This window comes from Pseudophryne corroboree, chromosome 1, assembly GCF_028390025.1.
Source record: "Pseudophryne corroboree isolate aPseCor3 chromosome 1, aPseCor3.hap2, whole genome shotgun sequence".
Classification (NCBI taxonomy): Eukaryota; Metazoa; Chordata; class Amphibia; order Anura; family Myobatrachidae; genus Pseudophryne; species Pseudophryne corroboree.
In genome coordinates, this window is record NC_086444.1 from 1,160,443,465 (window position 1) to 1,160,468,635 (window position 25,171).

Here is a 25,171-nt window from a genome sequence, read left to right on the forward strand (position 1 = left end):
GAGAGATAAAGTGGACTAAGGTAGAGGGGCATATGTACTGTATCAAAGCTTGGAGAGAGATAAAGCAGAGAGAAAGTTCCAATCAATCAACTTATTTTTCCAACACAGACTGTAATATGGCAGTTAGGGGCTGATTGGTTGGTATGTAATCTCTCTCCACTTTATCTCCCTGCAAGCTTTGATACATATACCCCAAAGTATCACCCAATCAGCTCCTAACTTCCATAACTTTTCCTACTACTGATGTAATGCTTACTAGTCTGTAGTTACTTGCTTCTTCCTTGCTTCCACTTTTGTGCAGTGCTATTACATTCACCCTTTTTCAGTCTTCTGGAATTGCACCTGTAGCTAGTGACTGGTTGAATAATTCTGTTAATGTTGCTACCAGCACATCTTTTAGCTATTTTAGTATTCTCAGATGTATGCCATCTGGCCCTATTGATATATCAACTTTCAGTTTTGAGAGTTCTGTTAAGATTTTCTACTGTAAATGTTCTTTCATCTACCTAACTTTTATGAGTGTTCATGCAACTTAACTGTGGTCCCTTTCCTTCTCCTTCTGTAGTGAATACTGAGCAAAACTAATTATTTAGATGATCTGCTATTGCCTTGTCTCCCTCCACTAAATTCTCTCTCTCCATCTTAAATCTTATTATTCTGTTATTATTTTGAGTCTGCTTATATTTCCTAAAGGCCATCTATTTTGCTTTCACACTAGTTGATACCTCTTTTGTGAACCACACTGGCTTCCTTTCCTGGAACTTTCCCTAACTCTTTTGACACAAATGTCCTGGTTTTATTATTGCACTTTTTAGTTTTTCCGAGCTTTCCTGCACTCCTTTCAAGTTCCTCTAATCTGCCAATTAATCGCTTAAACATTACCCCATTTACGCAAAGTCAGCCTTCCTAAAATCCTACACCTTGGGGGTCATTCCGAGTTGATCGCTCGCTGCCGTTTTTAGCAGTGCAGCAATTAGGTTACTACTGCACATACGTATGCACCACAATGCGCACGCGCGTCATACGGGTACAAATCGGGTAGTAGCTGGCCGAGGGATTTAACGAAGAATCCATTCACACAGCCAATCGCAAGGAGATTGACAGGAAGAGGGCATTTGTGGGTGGCAACTGACCATTTTCTGGGTGTGTTTGGGAAAACGCAGGCATGTCCAGGCGTTTGCAGGGCGGGTGTCTGACGTCAATTCCGGGATCAAAAAGACTGAAGTGATCGCAAGGGCTGAGTAAGTCCAGAGCCACTCAAAAACTGCAAAAAAAAAAAAGATTTCATCCCGCTCGGCTGCACACACGATCGCACACTTGCAAAGCGAAAATACACTCTCCTGTGGGCAGCGACTATGCATTTGCACTGCTGCGAAAAGTAGCTAGCAAGTGATCAACTCGGAATGACCCACATTATTTCTGTGTGACAGGAGTTCGACCCTGCCATTATGCTAAACCATACTGATTGATGGTCACTGAATCCTAGGTTCTTCTCACCCACATATACTTTTGATATCCTGTCACCATTTGTGAATATTAAATCTAATATTGAGTCTTTGCAAGTGGGCTCCCTCACCAATTGATTGAGGGATGTTCCCTATAAGGAATTTAGAAACTTGCCACTTGTAGTTGAACTTGCAAAATATCTCTCCGAATTTACATCAGGTAGATTAAAGTCTCCCATGATTATGATCTCACTCTTTAAAACCATTTTAGTGATATCCAGCAATAGGTTCCTGACCAATTCCTGCCCCTGGCCTAGTGGTCTTTAGATCACCCCAGTCTGAATAGTGTCATGCTCTGTTTCTATGGTCACCCAAAGGACCAAAGTTTTTTCTTCAATATTTTGTATTAAAATAGCATTTATGCTTTTTTCACATACATTGATACCCATTACAGATAGATAGATATATTATATAGATATATAATATAATATATATGTATATGTGTCATTATCTCAGTAGGGGAACCAAAAATGTGTGATTTTAAATTTGGATGAGGGATACTCAACCTATATTTGATTCTTCCCATATTATCCATCCTAAATAAATTGTATCCTGATATAGCTATGTCCCAGTCATGATTCTCATTGCATCATGACTCCATAATAGCCACAATATCCAAACCATCCCTTGTCACTATTGCAATTAGCTCTGAAATTGTGTCTCCTAAGCTCCTAGCATTTGTAAACATAGCTTTAAGTTTTTAATTGCACATCTGTTACTCTTAGTATGGGTACACACCAGGACGGCATTGTGTAAAAAGCCCCGATTTTGACGCAATATAATGGAAAAAGTGCAGATTCTACCTGTTTTGCAGACAATTCCAATCCGATGCACGTACCAGCCGCTCAATTGTCGAATTGAGATCTAGACCTGCTGCAGTCAAGATTCCTCAATCCAACCTCAAAGTGGGTGCCGTTCGTGTGCTGATCGTGTGTGTTTGCATCGTACGACCGTCATGCGACCCGCGTCATGCAACCTAAAATGGCTGCTGCTATTTATACCCCCTCAGCTAGTCCTACCCATTATTTATATTTCAGGCTAATCGGCAAGACGGTTGCCTGGTGTTCTGTGTACCAACATGCATCGGATCGGAGTTGGGTCGGAGTGGGGTCGGAATCGTTTGACACAAATGCCCCGTTTTTGGCAAATCGTGAGCCTAGGCCTGTCCAGGAGCTCCCGGGAAGTTGAAGGGAAATCGTCTCACAATCAACAAATGATCGCGATCGTTCTGGTGTGTACCTACCCTTAGCCATGTTCAGACAGTACATAAAATGTCAAGTCTAAAGTTGAAATTACCTGTTTGTTGATGTTTGTTTGTTGAATGTTCAGAAATCACACTTTGTCCTTTACAACATGGCTGCACCTCACTAAATCTAAATATATAGTAAGTCTGTTTACGACAGTATATACCTGACCACAAATGGCCAAATGATCAAAAGAGATAATCAGCACTGTGTCTGAGTAAACACCAGGCAGCATGCAACAATACACTATTGCTGGCTAAAGTGGCTATACACTAGTACAATATCACGTATGAATGTACAATTTAGACTAGGGGTGGGCAACAGGCGGCCCGCGGGCCGGATGCGGCCCGCGGACCGATCGTATCTGGCCCGCTGTGCCCCATTAGAGTGCAATGACAAGCGGCCCGACAGGCCGCTTGTCATTGCACTGCTCTCAGACGAGGCGCCGCTGAGGAAATCCCGGTCACGTCACAGGGTCAGCTGACCGGGATTTCCTCTGTTACCAAGCGAGCTGGGCGGCACGGGGGGCGGGCACTGCAGTAAGCAGGAGCGAGGAGAAGAAGCAGCGGCCAGCGAACGGGAGCAAGAGAGGCCACATCAGCAGTGACTCCAGGCGGCATCATCGGACAGCGGGGATCGTCTGCCACTGTGACGAACATGTAAACCCCCTGTCCTGCCAGACCCTGGATCACTGCTTAAGCTGCCATATAGGTTTAGGGGTGGGGAGGCAGCGGAGTTAAAAACTACAATATGGGTTTAGGGGAGGGAGGGGATAGGGGGGTAGGGACTGTCTGCCGTAATGTGTAAAAAAGGGTGATGCTGTCTGCCGTAATGTGTAAAAAGGGGGACGATGTCTGCCGTAATGTGTAAAAACGGAGGCACTGTCTGCTGTGATGTGTAAAAAGGGGGACGATGTCTGCCGTAATGTGTAAAAACGGGGGCACTGTCTGCTGTAATGTGTAAAAAGGGAGACAATGTCTGCCGTAATGTGTAAAAACGGGGGCACTGTCTGCTGTAATGTGTAAAAAGGGGGACGATGTCTGCCGTAATGTGTAAAAAGGGGACGCAGTCTGCCGTAATGTGTAAAAAGTGGACGCAGTCTGCCGTAATGTGTAAAAAGGGGGACAATGTCTGCCGTAATGTGTAAAAACGGGGGCACTGTCTGCTGTAATGTGTAAAAAGGGGGATGATGTCTGCCGTAATGTGTAAAAAGGGGGACAATGTCTGCCGTAATGTGTAAAAACGGGGGCGCTGTCTACTGTAATGTGTAAAAAGGGGACGATGTCTGCCGTAATGTGTTAAAACGGGGGCGCTGTCTGCTGTAATGTGTAAAAAGGGGGACGATGTCTGCCGTAATGTGTAAAAAGGGGACGCTATCTGCCGTAATGTGTAAAAAGGGGACTCTTTTCAAGTATTTTGTGTGTGGCCCTCGAATATTCGCTGGAAGTGTTAAGCGGCCCCCCAGCTGAAATAATTGCCCACCCCTGATTTAGACGCATCATATGATGCATTGTGTGCACATCATATGTGTTTTGGGCATGATTACAATGCAATGCATGGCCCCGTGGGTTGAATGTCGCATCCTTAGATCATATGTGCAGCCCATATTATTCGTTGTAATCATATGCACATCGTACATTGTTTTATGCACATACAATGCATCTTATACGACCAGCATAATTTTTGATTGGCATTTCATTCCAGATGATCAAGTGCTTTTTGTGAGGCACAGAATCAATCGATACATTGTATGCTTATCGTATACACATAAAACTGCAAATCATGTACTAGGTGCTCCTAGGGGGATTGAAGGGAAATCTTATGAGGAAGTGGATCGGATGCTGGTCGTTCTAATGTATGGCCAGCTTATGATTCACTGAACAACACACAGGTAATACAAATTACAAGCAAGTCATTACATCAGAAAGATTAAAAACATACATTTGTTTGCATGAGAGAGAAATGTAGTGAGCAAAATGGAGTTAACTTTTCATAGTTTAAAAACACAAATGATATGCATGATGGCCCTCATTCCGAGTTGATCGCTCGCAAGGCGATTTTAGCAGAGTTGCTCACGCTAAGCCGCCGCCTACTGGGAGTGTATCTTAGCATCTTAAAATTGCGAACGATGTATTCGCAATATTGCGATTACAAACTACTTAGCAGTTTCAGAGTAGCTCCACACTTACTCGGCATCTGCGATCAGTTCAGTGCTTGTCGTTCCTGGTTTGACGTCACAAACACACCCAGCGTTCGCCCAGACACTCCCCCGTTTCCCCCGGCCACTCCTGCGTTTTTTCCGGAAACTGTAGCGTTTTTTCCCGCACGCCCATAAAACGGCCTGTTTCCGCCCAGTAACACCCATTTCCTGTCAATCACACTACGATCGCCGGAGCGATGAAAAAGCCGTGAGTAAAAATACTATCTCCATTGTAAAATTACTTGGCGCAGTCGCAGTGCGAATATTGCGCATGCGTACTAAGCGGAATTTCACTGCGATGCGATGAAAAATACCGAGCGAACGACTCGGAATGAGGGCCGATATGCAGAGTAGATTTTGCAACATGTAAAAATAATTACATAGTTTTGGGGCAGTAATGCAGTCCATCTGTAGTAGCGTTGGTTTGTAGTATGTTTCCTTTCGGTTTATCTTCAGTTTAACACTGGTGTAACGCTAATATTATGACTATGATAACACTTTTATGTCAGCATTAACAGTCAAAGTCCTAACAGCATTACAATCATCTTTAAATAGTGAAATGTGCCAGGTGAATGCAATGATTACAAATATTCCTATTTAAAAGCCCAAGCAATAAAGTATAATCTATATGTTGTATTTTATGTATTTTATGTTATTTACTTTAGCTTTAGAAATTGTATATATCACTAAGTATTCCTTTTATATATATATATATATATATATATATATACAGGTTGAGTATCCCATATCCAAATATTCCGAAATACGGAATATTCCGAATTACGGAATTTTTTTAGTGAGAGTGAGATAGTGAAACCTTTGTTTTCTGATGGCTCAATGTACACAAACTTTGTTTAATACACAAAGTTATTAAAAATATTGCATTAAATGACCTTCAGGCTGTGTGTACAAGGTGTATATGAAACATAAATGCATTCTGTGCTTAGACTTGGGTCCCATCGCCATGATAACTCATTATGGTATGCAATTATTCCAAAATACGGAAAAATCCGATATCCAAAATTCTTCCGGTCCCAAGCATTTTGGATAAGGGATACTCAACCTGTATATATATATATATATATATATATATATATATATATATATAATATCTTATTATATTTTTCTATATTTTGATAGCAGCATAAATATTTTCCATATTCACGTTTACCTAAATGTTTTCTTATTAAAGGGTTGTATTAAAAACAAACTTTCTCTTCTCCGCTAGTATTTACAATTGGTTACTAGTGCCGGATTAACAACTGGGTGGTGGTTGCCCCAGAGCCCCACATACACGGGGGTCCTCCCAACATTGCACACGTTCAGAGTCAGAGACGTCAGCTAATAATCAAGCTGCAATGCTGTCACAGTAGAGCAGCTGGAAGGAGCCATCAGGATCATAGAGCACAGAGTGCATAGTAATGAATGGATGGTAAGTTACAATACCTCAATTTCTGAATAATATTCCACTTGCTGAATCGTGAATGTACTGCAATTGCTGTATAGCACTTCAACAGTGAGTTGGTTTTAAGCAGGGGCCAGAATTAACTTTACACCATTCTTTTGAGTATGAAAAGCCAGAGGTCGGGATGCCGGCGGACACATGACTGACTGCAGCATCCTGACAGTGAGAATCCCAACACCGGATGGGGTAAATATTTACCACTCCTTTACCCTAACCTTCTGGGTGTGTCAGCTAGGGCTAAACCTCCAGGGGTGATGGCTACAGCTAACTCTCTGAGGGTGTTGGCTACAGCTAACCCGCCCCCTTGTGCCTAACCCTAACTTCCCTAGGGCCTAACTCTAATCATCCCCCCCCCCGGTCCCTAACCCCCACCGCAATACTTACCTTCTGGAATGTCGGCTGTCGCTGTTCTGACACTGGTCTTCTGAGGGATTCTGGCGTTGGTCACATGATCATCGGCATCCCGACCGCCATCCCATTCTTATGTATCTATAAATTCACACAGAAGAGTGTAGGGCCCCTAATATGACCGATCTGGACATACAGTTCTGCTATATGGGATAGTGCGCTAAAATATTGGATATTACTATTGTGTTATATCACATATGGCCTAAATATTAAGATGGCAGCTTGTAGTCATTTATATTTGATAAGAAAAATGTCAGTTTACCCTTTATCAGTAACTGTCAAGTCAATATTCTCTCTTGTGTATATGGCACTTGATTTCTATATCGTTTACAAATAGGGTAATGCAGCATTAACATTATTTACTATCACTGGCAAGCCGTATCTCTACACTATATGTAAGCAGAACTATACACATATGTACATATGATTCAATTTTTTTGAGATGGACACTTCTAGAGATAGGATCAGTATGAATTCCCAACAGCCGGAATCCCGACCTTGAGCGCAGCATGTCCCCTGACGGCTCACTGCGCTCGCCACACTTCGAGGTTCTATTACCCCTCGGGTGGTGGCATAGACCACCAACCAAGAGGGGTTTATGGCTGACGATCGGTATTTCAATGGTTGTTGGGATTTCGACTGATGGGATCCCGACAGTTGGGAATATAACTGCTTACCCTAGAGATGCTGTATGCCTGACTACACACATCTGAGTATGCTTTTCTTGCATACATCATCATTTCTGACCACCTTTTCTGCTTATGTCTTTCTTCGCATTCTGTATAGGTGCCCATCTGTAAATGAGCCCCAATATACTCTAATGTTTAACTGTGGAGCAGTCATTTTCAAAAGCACCAAAGGATAGTGTAAAAATGTTGTCAGGATCAGTGGTCTCCTCTCTGCAAACAGGGTGCTGTTCTTGGCTCCTGCATTATCATTTTATGGCACCTAGACGTTTGACTCCTAACTCCTGTGCTTGACATCAGTGCTAATAATTGGATATCCATCACCAGAACTTGGAGTGTACCTGACCTGCATCTGTCTTTGCCCATAATATTTGGATATCTGTTACCAGACCTTGATTGTATTTAACCTGCTACCTGTCTGAGATCTCACACAAGCAATTCAATGAGTTACCATTCAAACCAGGTTGGAGGAGATACATTGAATTCCTGTACAACTACTCTTTGCAGCAGCTGGACCTGAACCTGTAGCTGCTGCTAAAGAACCAAGGGGCAGATGTATTAAGCCTGGACAAGTGATAAAGATGTGATAAGTGCAAGGTAAAAACGCACCAGCCAATCAGCTCCAATATGTAAATTGACAGTTAGAGCTGTCTGGCTGTTGCGTTATCACTTTGCACTTATCACTGCTTTATCACTTCTCCAGGCTTACTACATCTGTCCCCAAGTATCCATTTACCAGATAAGTTTGATGGGAGTCAAACTTTTATTGGATGGGAGTCTCCTCTATTATAAAGGAATCCCCATAATATTATACCACATTCTTGTTGCTTGTGGTCTTCAGTTGAGTGAGCTGAACAAATGCAGTAACTTCACACACAAAACAGAGATATAAGGAGGTGGGAGGTTGAACCAGATCAGAGAGGTACTAAATCTGCCTTTCATCAGCTAAGATTCCACAAACTCCTCCCCTAACAAATCTGTAAGGAGAAAACCACAAATAACATTCTCAAGTATCTTAAAGAACAAACAACTCCAACACATTATAGAGGAAATAAATAGATACACTCCTCATGGTTTAATCTCCTTCATATTAATTTCAGTTCAAAACCTTTAATCCAATTGAGATGTCTCTGAGAGTGTGCTTCGTATGTTTTAATATGTTTAGTGCATCTACATGTCTTCAGATGTAATAGGAATAATAAGTAGTACAAAAAATGGTTTTATTGAAAGATGTAAAATAAATAAATCATATCAAAGCCTAATAACTTTGTATTGTTAATATTAGAAAGCATTAAAACATGGTTGATCAAGATTTCTAATACAATTATATATTTATTTATTTATTTATTACTAGTTATTTATATAGTGCACACATATTCTACATCACTCTAAGGTGGGTAGACCCAAGGCGATGTGCTCTATGAGCGGCGTCGCCTAGTGTTTCCCCTCCAGGGCCGGGGCGGTCAGCGGCAGTGCGTACACACTGAGCGATATGCAAACCATATAGCTCAGTGACGTAACGCCGCGGCCAGGCCGTGCATGCAGTTTTTGGACGACCGTCCAAATTGAGCTGCATGCACGGTCAACAGCGAGGGTCGTTAATGACCTGCAGGGCCGCTCATCGCTCGGCGACACACACTTAGCGATAAATTAAACAACGTCGCTCAGGAAGGGTCAAAATTAGCAACGTCGCTGAACTTATCGCTAGGTGTGTACCCACCTTTACAGAGAATATTTGCCCATTCACATCAGTCCCTGCCCCAGTGGAGTTTACAATCTATGGGGGTAATTCAGAGTTGATCGCAGCAGCAAATTTGTTAGCAGTTGGGCAAAACCATGTGCACTGCAAGGGGGGCAGATGTAACATGTGCAGAGAGAGTTAGATTTGGGTGGGGTGTGTTCAACCTGAAATCTAAATTGCAGAGTAAAAATAAAGCAGCCAGTATTTACCCTGCACAGAAACAAAATAACCCACCCAAATCTAACTCTCTGCACATGTTATATCTGCCTCCCCTGCAGTGCACATGGTGTTGCCCATCAAATTTGCTGTTGCGATGAGGTCTGAATGACCCCCTATGTTCCCTACCACATGCACATACATACACAATAGGGTTCATTTTTGTCGGTAAGAAACTGAAGTGCCTGGAAAAACCCCAAGCACGGGGAGAATATACAAACTCTACACAGAAAGCACGTGGTGGTAATGAACCTCAGTGTTGTTGCACCATCTGTACTCACCATAGCAATGTTTCTCAGTATTCATATAATAAGACAGATTACATTTTTTTATTTAAAAATTAATACAAACAAAATGGTTTAAACAAAATAAAAAAGAAACATTTTAAACCTAAATTATTATTTCATTTTTTTTTTTAAACTTGTTTTTTTTTCCCCCAGCCCTGAGAAGACAGTATTTTGTTAAAAAAAGGTAAAGAAAAAACTTCATAACATAATTTAATTTCAAAGGGTTCATATGCTGTGCTTGGGGGTCTATTCATAAAGATAGGGAAGTGGCTGACGGTAAGTTTCAAGACAGATCGCATCATACTGATGTGAAGTAATCTTGAACTTACCGAGTGATTCATGTATACTTACCTGTCCGGCGAAGCGATGTGAAATCCAGGGCTCCAGCGAACCGGGCTTCTGCAGTGGTCTACTTTGCTAGCGTGGAGAAGAACACCAGTTCCGTTCTGCACATGCGCACTGCGCCGCCAGTAACATACATCGGTGGAGCTTCGGCACGGATAGAAGGGGCAGAGGGGACTGGGAGTCAGTAAGGGAGGGCAGCGGGAGGGAGCGAGCATGGTAACATAGTAACATAGTATTTGAGGTTGAATAGAGGCAAATTGCCCATCATGTACAACCTGTTTTAAGTTGTGATGATTCTACATACTTGCTGAATAATGTTTTATGACTAGTTATCTACTATTACTCATGTTACCTCCGGATTAACCACGTTGATATTTTAAGTATTATAACCTTGGATATCATTTTCATTCAGAAATGTATCCATTCCTTTTTTAAATCCATTTACAGAGTCCGCCATTACCACCTTCCCTGGCAGGGAATTCCACATCCTGATTGCCCTAACAGTGAAGAACCCTTTCCTCTGTTGCGTTCGGAACTTTCTCTCCTCCAGTCGTAGCGAATGCCCACGTGTCCTAAACTGTGTTCTTTTAATAAATAATTCCTCTGATAACTCTTTGTGATGTCCCTTTACATATTTGAAGATATTAATAATATCTCCTCTTAGGCGCCTCTTTTCTAGTGTATACATATTCAGCCTAGTAAGCCTTTCCTTATAGTCCAGTCCCTCTAGGCCTTTAATCAATTTAGTAGCTCGCCTTTGAACACTTTTGAGTTCACTGATGTCTTTTTTATACAATGGTGCCAAAAACTGAACACAATATTCCAGGTGCGGACGTACCAATGCCTTATACAGCGGCAGGATTACATCCGAGTCCCTTGTCTTAATTCCCCTTTTTATGCACGCTAGCACCTTACTTGCCTTCTTTACTGCGTTTTGACATTGTGTATGGTTATTAAGCCTATTATCAATGAATACCCCCAAATCTTTTTCCAACTCTGTTTCCCCTAGGCGTTCCCCATTTAATATGCAGGCTGCAAGTTTGTTTTTAGTCCCAAAATGCATAACCTTGCATTTGTCTGTATTGAACCTCATTTTCCATTTAGACGCCCAGGGCATAGGGCAGCGCTGAATTTGTATGGGAGATAGAGGGTAGCGGATGGATTGGTTGATGCAGCGGGGACTCTGTAGACTGAAGTGACCCAGGCTATGCCGGACCACTTCACTGATATGTGCAGAACAGAGCGGCGGCGGAGGTGGGGCAGAACAAGCCGACAGTTACAATTATAAACTACTAAACAGACACTAGCATGCTGTCCCGTCGGGGCGGTTACACAGGGAGACGGGCAGATTTTTTTTCTCTGCCACTCTCTCTCCCTTGTGCACCTGATTGGCCAGCATAGGAGAAGGGGGTGGAGACCATGGTTAGGAGGCGGGCAGACAGCAATCACCGCTGCTCTTCTCCACTCTGCAGCCTCCTTACGCCAACCTTAACTGGCGATTTTTGTGTAAGAATCGAAACGGAAAGCTGCGCTTTCCGAGCTTCTATGAATTGCTCTCCCCGTACTAATGTATGGGGAAGCCCCGTACTAATGTATGGGGAAGCAAACCTGCTACAGAGCAGGGGCACCGCCGGAGAAATCAGTAAGTTAATGTCGCAGCCCAGCATCTCTAATACACGGTAAGTGTCTTTTCCCTACATCTGTGTTACATGGATAGGGCTGAGGTTCATCGCCTGGTAAAATGTGGGGAAGTTAATCATTTGTTGCCATATAATAAGAAAATTAAGGAAGTTATTTCAGATTTTAGGAGGTCAAGGAGAGCAGACCTGTGCATAAATGAAGCAGAGGTTTAGAGGGTTGCACCGTGGCGGAGTTCAAGTTCCTGGGTGTAAATATTTCAGATAATCTCTCTTGGACTTTACACATCTCTTCTGTAGTGGGAAAGGTGCAGCAACACCATATATATATATATATATATATATACTAGATGTGTTATTGAGAGTACACTTACGTATTCTATTTTGGTGTGGCACAGAAATATCTCTCAGGTAGAACGCAGGGCTATTAATAGAGAAGTATTCAAAGCTGCAGAGTTTGTGATTGGTCAATGCCTCGTTTTGGGGCTATGTATAGAAAAGGAGTGTGGTACAAGACAGGTAAAATTCAGATTGACAAGTCATCCTTGTCAGTTTCTCTTTGAGCTTTTACCGTCAAATAGGCGATTAAGGAGTATTAGGACACCCACACGCAGGTTTTGATTTAATTTAAAGTGAATTGTTTTTAATATGAGTTACCAATGGATTTCTTGTTGGACTGTTTTGTAATTTTCACTTAACTTGCATTTTATGTGTTCGTAGTAATAATACAATTTAATTGAAGACGCAAAATTGAAAGAAAAGTATTGACGCTACTTCTCGTAGAGCATGTGTCGCACTGGGTATCTCGTGTCATACGGCGTATAGATGTTAGGTGCATAAGGACAAATCTGTATCTTATTTTACAATATTGGCAGCTGCGAGGCTAATCTTCCTCGCTAGACTTTTTTCGTCTGCTGATCCTCTCTGTCAGTCCCCCCATTGGTTACCAATATTCTACCGTGCCCCCAACTCCAATACACGTCTAGCAGAAGCCAAGGCCAACAAAGTGACAGCCTTCCACGTGAGAAACTTGACCTCAACCTCCTGTAGAGGCTCAAACCAGACTGTCTGGAGGAACTGCAACACCAAATTAAGATCCCAGGGCGCCATAGACGGCACAAAGGGAGGCTGGATGTGCAGAACTCCCTTCAAAAAAGTCTGAACCTCAGGGAGGGCAGCCAACTGTTTCTTGAAGAAAATGGATAGGGACGAAATCTGGACCTTTACGGATCCCAACCTCAGGCTCATATCCACACCTGCTTGCAGGAAGAGTAGAAAATGTCCCAGTTGAAACTCCACCGTAGTGTGGATTCACAACAAGATACATACTTTTTCCAAATGCGATGGTAATGTTTAGACGTTACTCCTTTCCCAGCCTGTATCAGGGTAGGAATGATTTTGTTTGGAATGCCCTTCCGTGCTAGTATCTGGCGTTCAACCTCCATGCCGTCAAATGTAGCCGCGATAAGTCTTGATAAGCGAATGGCCCCTGCTGCAGCAGGTCCTCCCGATGAGGAAGAGGCCTTGGCTCTTCTAGCAGTAGATCCAGAAGATACGCATACCAAGCCCTTCTTCGCCAGTCCGGAGCAATGAGGATTGCCTGAACTCTTGTTCTCCTTGTGAGTTTTAGAACTCTTGGAATGAGTGGAAGTGGAGGAAACAAGTACAACGACTTTAACACCCACGGAGTCACTAGGGCGTCCACCGCCACTGCTTGCAGGTCCCTCGACCTGGAACAATATCGCCGAAGCTTCTTGTTGTGACGAGAGGCCATCATGTCTATTTTGGGTACACCCTAAAGATCTGTTACCTCCTTGAACACCTCCGGATGGAGACCCCACCCTCCTGGATGGAGATCGTGTCTGCTGAGGAAGTCCGCTTCCCAGTTGTCTACTCCCGGAATGAAGATTGGCGACAGCGCCAACACGTGTTTTTCCGCCCCGAGGATGACTCTTGTTACCTCTGACATTGCAGCTCTGCTCTTTGTTCCTCCTGGCTTATGTAAGCCACTGTCGTTACATTGTCCGACTGCACTTGAATAGCCCGATTTCTCAGAAGATGGGCCGCTTGGAGGAGACCGTTGTAGATGGCTCTTAGTTCCAGAATGTTTATCGGCAGGCTGGCTTCCAGACTTGACCACCTTCCTTGGAAGGTTTCCCCTTGAGTGACTGCGCCCCAGCCCCGGAGACTTGCATCCGTGGTTAGAAGGATCCAGTCCTGAATCCCGAGCATGCGACCCTCCAGTATGTGAGGTAATTGCAGCCACAAGAGGAGCGAGATCCTGGCCTTTGGCAACAGACGTATTCTCTGGTGCATGTGTAGATGAGATCCTGACCATTTGTCCAGGAGATCCAGTTGGAAGGACCGAGCATGAAATCTCCCGTACTGCAGAGCCTCGTAAGAGGCCACCATCTTCCCCAGAAGGCGAATGCACTGATGAACCGACACCCTTCAGGACATCCCGGACCATTGTTTGTATCACCAACGCTTTTTCCTCTGGAAGAAACACCCTCTGCACTTCTGTGTCGAGGATCATTCCCAGAAATGACAACCTCCTGGTTGGTTCCAAATGTGATTTTGTAAGATTCAGGATCCAACCATGTTCCCTGAGAAGCTGGGTCGTGAGAGCTATGGACTGTAACAGCTTCTCCTTGGATAATGCCTTTATCAGCAGATCGTCCAGATATAGAATTATGTTCACCCCCTGTCTGCGGAGGAGAACCATAATTTCCGCCATCACCTTAATGAATACCCTTGGTGCTGTGGAGAGGCCGAATGGCAGGGCCTGGAATTGAAAATGAAAGTCCAACAGTGCGAATCGGCGGCCAAATCAGAATGTGGAGGTATGCATCCTTGATATCCAGGGATACTAGGAATTCCTCCTCCTCCAGACCTGATATCAACGCCCTTAGAGACTCCATTTTGAACTTGAACTTAGTGATTTTAAGGTTAGAATGGGCCTGACCGAAACATCCAGTTTTGGTACCACGAAAAGGTTCGAATAGTAACCCTTGTTTTGCATCTGTGGAGGAACTGGTACAATAACCTGTGCCTCCACCAACTTTTGAATGGCTCCCTGTAGGATAGCCCTGTCTGCCGGCAAAGCTGGCAAGCCTGATTTGAAGAACCGGTGAGGAGGGAGATCTTGAAATTCCAGCCGGTACCCCTGGGACACAATATCTTGTACCCAGGATATCCAGGCCGGACGACACCCAGACATGACTGAAATGTCTGAGTCTCGCCCCCACCGGCCCTACCTCCAGGCAGCGCGATCCACCATCATGCTGAGGACTTTGGTGTAACTGAAGTAGGCTTCTGTTCCTGGGAACCCGAAGCGGCAGGTTTCTTGGATTTTGGTCGACCTCCTCTAAAGAAGGTGTTGGACGGTTTGGACTTTCTTGTCTTAGCAACCCGAAAGGACTGTGATGCAGCTGAAGAAAAAGGTTTCTTCGTAGCAGGTGCTGCTGAGTGAAGAAAAGGTGACTTACCCGCTGTAGCCGTGGAGATCTACGCATCCAACGCTTCCCCAAAGAGAGCCTCACCTGTGTAGGGTAGGGTCTCCACACCTCTCCTGGATTCCGCGTCGGCAGACCACTGGCGCAGCCAAAGTCCCCTACGAGCTGAGACAGACATGGAAGATATCCCTGCAGCCATGGAACCTACCTAGGTCTTTCATGGATTCCACCATAAATCCCGCAGAATCCTGAATGTTACGTAAAAACAATTCAACATTACTTTTATCCATTGTATCCAAATCCTCAAGTAACATGCCTGACCACTTTACTATAGCTTTGGAAATCCATGCACAGACAATTGTGGGACGTAGAATCGCCCCTGAAGCCGTGTATATGGATTTGAGCGTAGTATAAATTTTGCGATCAGCCGGCTCCTTTAAGGCGGTAGATCCTGGAACAGGTAAAACCACCTTTTTCGAGAGTCTGAATACAGACGCGTCCACTATGGATGGGTTTTCCCATTTTTTCCTATCCTTCTCAGGGAAGGGGAAAGAAACCAGAACCCTTCTAGGGATCTGGAATTTTTTCTCCGGGTTTTCCCATGCTTTCTCAAAAATAGCATTTAATTCTTTGGACGCAGGGAAGGTTAGCGAGGCTTTCTTATTGTCAGTGAAGTAAGCCTCCTCAACCTGCTCAGGTGTTGTATCAGCAATATTCAACACATCCCTAATAGCCTCTATCATCAACTGCACCCCTTTAGCAAGAGATGCGGCCGCCCTGAGCACGTCCCCATCACCGTCTGACGTGTCAGAATCGGTATCCGTGTCATCTTGCATAATCTGGGCAAGAGCACGTTTTTGGGAGCGTACATCAGGGGGCCCTGAGGTAACAGAACCGGACCAAACTGCCATAGAGTTCTGTAAAACCTGAGTTGGAGATTCATTCTGTGCAACCCTAGTAGAAATCTGAGAAATCATAGATTTGAATTGATAGAGGATAACCATTCAGGCTCCCCTGCTGGTATCTGCGCTAAAACAGTGCAATCCTGATTACATGGAATGAGATCATCCTGAGAGGACATATCCTCTGCAGCATATGACACAGAGTCCCTGGACACAGCTAAACGGAGACCCGAGACACTCCACACACACACAGGGGAGGATAGACAGAGTTTCACCCCCAAGAATGGCAAGTGAGACACAGAGATTGGAGCCAACCCACACACAGCGCTTTCAAGGTATAGGGAGACCTCAACCAGCACTGACTGTGCACCTTAATAGGTTACACAGTCTGTACACAGCTTCCCCCCATTCTACAACCCCCTGGTACCGTAAGAGATAGCTGGAGTTGATATGGAGGGACTGCTGTTCACTGACAGCATTTCTGCAGGTAGGAAAATGGCACTAAACGCTGCTGGGTCCACTCTGAGAAGCACCGCCCCCTTAATGGCGCTGTCTTCCCGCTCTTCTGGAGATTATACTGGCCTGAAGAATCATGCTGGCAGCGATCCTGGGACCCTGACAGGCTTAGAGGTCAGTGTAGGGTGTAGGCGCTGGCTCAGGGCGCCCCTCACAGCGCTGCACTATGTACCGCTGAGCCCCGGAGCGGTCAGTACTGCGCTCCATACCCTGTTGCCACCATCTTTACACCGGCTCCCCTCTTGCTAGGGGGGGCCGGTGACTGACTCGCCACCAATCTTCTGGCTCTGTAAGGTGGTGGCGGCATGCTGCCGGGGTGAGAGATCCCCTGTGGCGGGGAACTTCGATCCTCTCAGGAGCTCAGTGTCCTGTCAGCGGAGATAGTAGCTCAGATCCCGCAGGGCGGACACTACTCCCCCCTTAGTCCCACAAAGCAGTGAGGCTATTGCCAGCAGCCTCCCTGTAAAATACTAAACTCTAAAAACAAACTTTTACCAGAGAAACTCAGTAGAGCTCCCCTAGCTGTGACCGGCTCCTCCGGGCACATTTTCTAAACTGAGTCTGGTAGGAGGGGCTTAGAGGGAGGAGCCAGCCCACAATCTCAAACTCTTAAAGTGCCAATGGCTCCCAGTGGACCCGTCTATACCCCATGGTACTAATGTGGACTCCAGCATCCTCTAGGACGTAAGAGAAAATAAGATTTTAAACCTACCGGTAAATCTTTTTCTCGTAGTCCGTAGAGGATGCTGGGGACTCCGTAAGGACTATGGGGTATAGATGGGCTCCACAGGAGACATGGGCGCTCTAAAGAACTTTCAGTATGGGTGTGCACTGGCTCCTCCCTCTATGCCCCTCCTCCAGACCTCAGTTAGAGAACTGTGCCCAGAGGAGATGGACAATACGAGGAAAGGATTTTGTTAATCTAAGGGCAAGATCCATACCAGCCCACACCAATCATACCATATAACCTGGAATACACATAACCAGTTAACAGTATGAACAAATAACAGTATCAGTCAAAGACCGATTCCAACTGTAACATAACCCTTATGTAAGCAATAACTATATACAAGTCTTGCAGATCCAGTACTCACTGGGACGGGCGCCCAGCACCCTCTACGGACTACGAGAAAAATATTTACCGGTAGGTTTAAAATCTTATTTTCTCTTACGTCCTAGAGGATGCTGGGGACTCCGTAAGGACCATGGGGTTTATACCAAAGCTCCAGATCGGGCGGGAGAGTGCGGATGACTCTGTAGGACCAACTGAGCAAATGCGAGGTCTTCGTCAGCCAGGGTATCAAACTTGTAGAATTTTGCAAAAGTGTTTGAACCCGACCAAGTAGCTGCTCGGCACAGTTGTAATGCCGAGACCCCTCGGGCAGCCGCCCAAGAAGAGCCCACCTTCCTAGTGGAATGGGCCTTTACCGAATTTGGTAATGGCAATCCAGCCATAGAATAAGCCTGCTGAATCGTGTTACAGATCCAGCGAGCAATAGTCTGCTTCGAAGCAGGTGCGCCAATCTTGTTGGCTGCATACAGGACAAACAGAGCCTCTGTTTTCCTAATCCTAGCCGTTCTGGCTACATAAATCTTCAAGGCCCTGACTACATCCAAGGACTTGGAGTCCTCCAAGTCACTCATAGTGATAAAGTCAAATATTACCTTTGAACATAAGCTATATACTTATTATGGACTAAGTACGCAATTGGCGCACGGATTACCGTAAGGGTACGCACTTAGCGTAGCAGACGCTTATTGTGGGTGCGATGCACGAGCGGCACGTACGCTCACTGACTGACACACAGTAAACCTTGTTAACAACACTCTGTATGGGTATGCTTATACTGTAAACCTTAGTACTGTAATATTACCACAATGTAACACTTATTGACCTTGATAATATAAAAGCTGTTTGAGCGATTGAGACGCTCAGAAACCCTATTCAATAACTGGTGAAACACACAAGACCTGTTAAGGTTCCAACACCTTCGTAGAAGATACTTTAGTATAAAAGGGGAAAAACAGTTACAGCTTATACACTACAGACCTAACATCAATATCTAAACAGAATAACAAGAAATAAATGTGAACAATAGCGAACGATCGCAAACAGAATAAACACAAAGAGAATAAAATGGCAAACACTTAAAGGATAACAAAATGAGAACGAATGGCGTACATAAAGAATAAAAAAATGGCTACAGAGAAACTTACACACGTGGGAATGATTCGCAAGCGCGTCCTGGACCAGCCCTCAGCCTTCAGTGTGAAAACCTTTGTAGAGAGAGTGAGTGCTGGTCCAGCAATGGTGGCCTTTATATACACAACATACAGTAACAATACAATGGTCCCTATAATATTATAGTTCATTGGACACAGGAATGTGTCTCTGCATTATAACAAAAGGTTATAGGTGGGTTCGAACAGGTGGGCTGTGTCTATTTCCAACTGCTCAGGTGGGAGGTATCCTCAGGATTCCCGCCGCATGGATAATGAACAGCAAATACAGTAAATGTCTAGAAACTACTTTTAAACATAACTATACGCAGGAGCGAACAATCTCTTCCTAACCAACACCGAAATGTTACATTTAAAATACTCTACAGCTGGATACTAGACATCACCGTTCTACCTTTGTCTGACCCTTCATATCATGCAAAGAGGAATTTCTCTGTCCAAGAACCGTTTACACTAAACATACTTTCTAACATTGTTAAGGGGAATATTCACTATAAAACACGCTATGTGGGTAAAATATGTTATGATCGAGTCGCCCTCTAGACGCTCACAAACTCTACCGTAAATGCGCATACACCGCGCGTGATCGCCAGAGCGATCTTACGCAATTTGCGGATATGTGCACGCACAGCAGAGCTCATGCATGTGCAGCGGGCATGCGCATGAGGGGTTAGTACATGGCATATGAATCAGGATATTTTTCGACTTTGACAGTCCACCCTTTGGCAGTCAACAATAACTGCCACTATCTAAACAATTTAAGCAGAAAAATATATTACCAGGAAATACCTCATTATGATTGGGAGTAGGGAGGAGAGGAGGAGGTGGGAAATGTATGACCTAGTGGGATAGTAAAAGCATGTGTGTATGAAATCCATGTCTGAGGGGTCATGTATCATCGTGCCGTATGTGTTCTAAACTAAGCTTCGAGGTATTGCGAAGTATACATTGAATCCTTCTCATCCCGTATTAAGGGTCTGTAAGTGGGCTAACAAACTCTACCGAGCTCTTTTCGGCTTTTAGTTCCAACAAATGGGGGTGCACATTAGTTGATGATACATGAAGGGGGAGAATATGTGAGTGCTAATATATGTGCCTATATTACCTGTCGACTATGTGTGTCACTACTTGGAGATAGTAGAGATGAAGATAAGAAACATGCGTTATAAATGCAGTCGTATGATTATGTATGTGGTCGTCTTTGGGTGTCTTGTTGATGTCTTGTCTGATGTCTTGTCTCTTTACCGTATCTTTGCTGTAAGTGGCAAGCAAAGCTCTTCAAGTGTCCATAAAAATGTACAGTCTCTAAAAGCTCATTAGGTGTCTGTGACACAGTTCATCAGTGGTCTGTATAAAGGGTCATCAAATTCTTCTTCCTGGTGGATGTCTTTGTACCTTGGAGGAAACCAAAGGAGAAACGGGTGAAAGAAACGGACCGTGGAATCACATTTTATCACAACATTGTCTTGATTGACGGGTCATAAATTAAACTAGTTGTTGTTACAATGCCCTCGCTCCTCAAACTCATCAATTTGGTTCTACGCTTGCAATTCATTACAATCCGAACACATCTGAATATCAGACCAATCATTATGACAACTCCTAAGATACATAAGAGGAACTTCCCTACAGTAACGACAACATTTTGAGCCCATTCTCCTAAACCTGAGAACCAATTACGTGGGTTCAACCATGATACCCAGCCGGTTAGTTCATTACCCACAGAAGCAAGGGTAAGGTTGTGTCTCCTTCGGAACTCCCACTTCAATTGCAAGATATCGTCCATCTTTTGATCTATGACCTCTGTTGGGTCCTCAGTGCTGTTTGTGATATACGTACAACACTTCACTCCATACTGAGTTGCTAGGGTGACACAATACCCTCCTGTCACTGCTGTGAGGTAATTGAGAACCATCCTGTGCTGGATCAGTTCCGTTTTGTAAGCTTGCAATTCTCTCCCGGTATACCTGAAGGTGTCATCATACATTTCGGTGATATTGTCTATCAGGTTCGCTAGCGCGGTAATGTACCTAAAATTTATAACTCCTCTGGCGGTACGGGTGATATCTAACGCGAGTAGGAATTGAATCCCGGTGGATTCGTGGATCAAATCAGAGGCTGTATGCTCTGTCCTATCTATAAGGTGTCTTTTTACAATGTGTTCGTAATGGGTGTGAGTGTAAGGAGCTTGAGCATTGCGGTGAACATCTTTCATCTTTTCATGGGTAATGGTCATTACTTCCGGTAACACTCTTCCAATGTAACACAATCCCTCTGAGTTTGGGGCAAGCCACTTATACGCCTTCCTCCCACATATGAAATATGCATCATCAGGGAGGACATATGGGACAGAAAATGACATCACCATATTACAAACCTTCCAGGTGAAAACTCCTATCCCTAACTCTCTCATCTGACTAGTACACGTATCAGGTTGTATGATATGCGCACAGTATCCTGGTGATACTTCTCCAACTCGCATGGGCCTACTTCCTAGAGTGTACCTATATTGGAAATATCTTCCACTGTTGGCTATTTGGCGTATAAGCTCTGAGTCGATGGGCATTCTATCGGCTCTGTGTGAGAATGTCATGGTTCGGTTGTTCCATGTCACTTCCCAATTTCCCGGCTTTCGGGAATTGGAAATGTTAAAACATATTAGGGACCTATCTACATGGTATTGGTGGAGCTTCAAACTAGGAGGGAAAGAAATATTAAATTTCTTGTCCACCGGTCTCCCACCCCTTAATTCAAGTACCTCATCTATCGTTAATGAGTATGGCACTAGTCCTGACTTTCTATGACCTTGAGGTACTTGTGAGCACACCCAGCATTCCGTTTGGTTTAAAACCTTACCCACTAATGAGTGATAGTCACTCAATGGATGACGGTCCATATTGATATTAATGCTGGACTGACATCTCTGGATGCACCTGTCCTCAACTATGTTGTCACAATTTCTACATATACAATTCTCTTCAGCTAACAATCCTTCACAATGTCTATTAATGTCATGGCTACCAGATCGTTTTCTGATACTCGCCTTTACTCGGTGATTGTGTTGCTCTTGGAATTCTACGAATCCATCCTGATCATCAGAACCCATTCTAGATCCTTTCTCGACCTCACTTTTACTCTCACCGAAACAGACTGCTCTGGTCAACAACATGGTCAACAGGAAAACACAAACTGCAGTCTCTTGGGGCGAGTCCATCTTACAGGAGGAGAAAGAGAAAGTTGTAATGGGGGAAAGAAAACAACTATGAGGGAAAGAAAACTTGGCGCGACAACCGCCTCCGATCTTGTAATTCTCTGTGCTCAGGTGCCGTGACAACAGTCCTGCCTCTCAGCCTTCCCGGAACAGACACTCCAATGATATGGTTTCCTCCACACTCTGTTCTATGTCACGGGCTTTCTCTGGGTCAGCGACCTTCTTACAGTGGGACGAGTGGACCCAAGTCTCTCTCTCGGCAACCTTCAATGCTGTTGTGCTGGTCAGTAAGACTTGGTACGGTCCTTCCCAACGGTCAATCAGGCAACCTGAGCGTAGAAAATTCCGAATCATTACATAATCCCCAGGTTCAATGTCATGACAATTACTGTCTGGCAGATCAGGAATCACCAGCTTTAGATTGCTATTCTGATTCCTCAACTGCTTGCTCATCTTAACCAAATACTTTACGGTTACTTCATTGTTACATTTCAAATCATCCTGGGGGTCAATCATAACATGGGGTTGTCGACCAAAAAGAATTTCAAAAGGGGACAGATTAAGAGGGGACCTGGGAGTGGTTCTGATGCTGTACAATACAAGTGGCAAAGCTTCTGGCCACAACAATCCAGTTTCAGCCATTACTTTGCTCAACTTGTTCTTAATAGTGCTGTTTACTCTTTCCACTTTCGCACTCGCCTGTGGGCGGTACGGAGTATGCAGCTTACTATTAATTCCCATTAATTTGCACATTACCTGAAAGACTTCACCTGTAAAATGGGTACCCCTATCACTTTCAATTATCCTAGGAATACCATACCTGCACACAAATTCCTGCACAATTTTCTTTGCAGTAAACGTAGCGGTATTTGTGGCAGCGGGGAACGTTTCAACCCAATTTGAAAACACATCAATACAAACCAATACATACTTCAAATTTCTACAAGGTGGCAATTGTATGAAATCAATCTGTATTACCTGAAAAGGGCCGTCCATTGGCGGAATATGGGATGGTTCTGTTGGTATTGCCTTTCCAATGTTCTTCCTCAAACAGGTAAGGCATGTCATTGCCCTCTTGCGCACCAGTAGGCTCTTACCAACTTGCACATACCTTCTTTACCTAGATGAGTCAGCCCATGTGCCGCCTCCGCTAAACTCGGAAGGTATGCTCTGGGTGCCACTGGCTTACCCTGTCCATCTGTCCAGAGTCCTGAGGACTCCTGGCCATATCCTTTTGACCTCCAGACTGTCTTTTCCTGTGGAGAACACAAATTTTGCATTTCACTCAATTTCTGTGTGTTGACGGTATTGAATACCATCAGTTGTGTGATGTCTGTCTGTCTGGGGGTATTGGCTGCTGATTTAGCAGCTTCGTCTGCTCGGCTGTTACCAAGTGACACTGGGTCTTGACTGTACGTGTGGGCTTTACACTTGATAACAGCCACTCTGTCAGGTTCCTGTATCGCTGCTAAAAGTCTTTTGATGTGGGTTGCATGTGCCACAGGTGTGCCAGCTGCCGTCATGAAATTTCTGAGGCGCCATAGGGCCCCAAAATCATGCACTACTCCAAAGGCATACCTAGAATCCGTGTAGATAATGGCTGACTTACCTTTAGCCAATTCACACGCTCTGGTTAGGGCAACCAGCTCAGCAACTTGTGCTGAGTGAGGTGGGCCCAGGGGTTCCGCTTCTACGGTGCCTTTGTCATCTACGACTGCGTATCCAGTACACAAGTCTCCCGAGTCCGTCTGTCTGTGGCAACTACCGTCAGTGTAGAAAGTAAAATCTACACCGTCCAGTGGGTTGTCACTGATGTCAGGCCTTGCAGTGAAATTTTGGGTCAAATATTCCATACAATCATGCGTGTCGGTGTCTGTACTAAATCCTCCTTTACCATTACTCTCATCCCCCACCCTTTGTGTCTGTCCAGGCACACCTGGGAGATACGTTGCAGGATTTAGTGCGCTGCATCTCCTTATGGTGATGTTTACAGGGGCCATTAGTGCTAATTCCCACCTTGCAAACTGTGCAGATGAGACGTGTCTGGTTTGGGCAGAATTCAGTAAGGCTGACACTGCATGAGGTGTGTGTATGGTCAGGTTGTGTCCTAGCACTACATCTTCGCTTTTACTCACTAGCAATGCTATCGCTGCAACACTTCGCAAGCATGTGGAGAGGGATCGCGCTACTGTGTCTAGCTGAGCGCTGTAGTAGGCTACCGGCCTGCTGGCATCACCATGCTTCTGGGTTAAGACACCTGCCGCACATCCAGCACTTTCTGTACCGTACAGTTCAAAGGGTTTCCCATAATCTGGCATACCTAATGCTGGTGCCTGTGTTAGGCACTGTTTTAGTCTCTCAAATGCCAGTTCGGACTCATCTGTGTGCGAAATCCGATCTGGTTTGTTTGATGAGACCATCTCTTGCAAAGGTAAGGCCAGTATGGAAAATCCTGGGATCCAGTTACGACAGTACCCACACATTCCTAGGAACGTGCAAATCTGTTGCTGAGTCTGTGGCAGAGTCATGTTGCGAATTGCCTGTACTCTATCAGTGGTGAGGTGTCTCAGTCCTTGTGTCAAACAATGCCCTAAATATTTTACCTTGGTCTGGCATAATTGCAACTTATCCTTTGAAACCTTGTGTCCCGTATCAGAAAGATGAAACAGAAGCTGTTTCGTGTCTCTCAAGGACGATTCGAGTGAATCAGAACACAGTAGTAAGTCGTCTACATACTGTATTAATATTGATCCGCTCTCAGGTTGAAAGGATTGTAAACAATCATGCAAAGCCTGCGAGAAAATACTTGGGCTGTCAATGAAACCTTGTGGTAAGCGAGTCCAGGTGTACTGTACTCCTCTGTATGTGAATGCAAACAAATATTGGCTGTCAGGGTGCAGAGGTACCGAGAAGAAGGCGGAGCAGAGGTCAATGACAGTGAAAAATTTTGCAGTGGGAGGGATTTGCATAAGGATGACAGCTGGATTTGGCACTACGGGGAATTGGCTCTCAACTGTTTTGTTGATCCCCCTTAGATCCTGCACTAGCCTGTAACCCCTCCCCCCGCTCTTCTTTACAGGGAAGATGGGACTATTGGCAGTGCTGGACGTCC

At 44.5% G+C, this 25,171-nt stretch overlaps 1 long non-coding RNA gene across 3 annotated transcripts in view; it reads left to right on the plus strand.

The window, feature by feature from the left end:
- Positions 1-8,089, plus strand: part of LOC134929066 (uncharacterized) — a 90,530-nt gene extending 82,441 nt beyond the window's left edge. For all 3 annotated transcript variants that reach the window (XR_010178250.1, XR_010178259.1, XR_010178252.1), the window contains 2 exons: positions 6,178-6,381; positions 7,609-8,089. This is a non-coding gene — a long non-coding RNA (uncharacterized LOC134929066). The remainder of the gene's footprint in view (positions 1-6,177; positions 6,382-7,608) is intronic.
- The last annotated feature ends 17,082 nt before the right edge of the window (positions 8,090-25,171 follow it).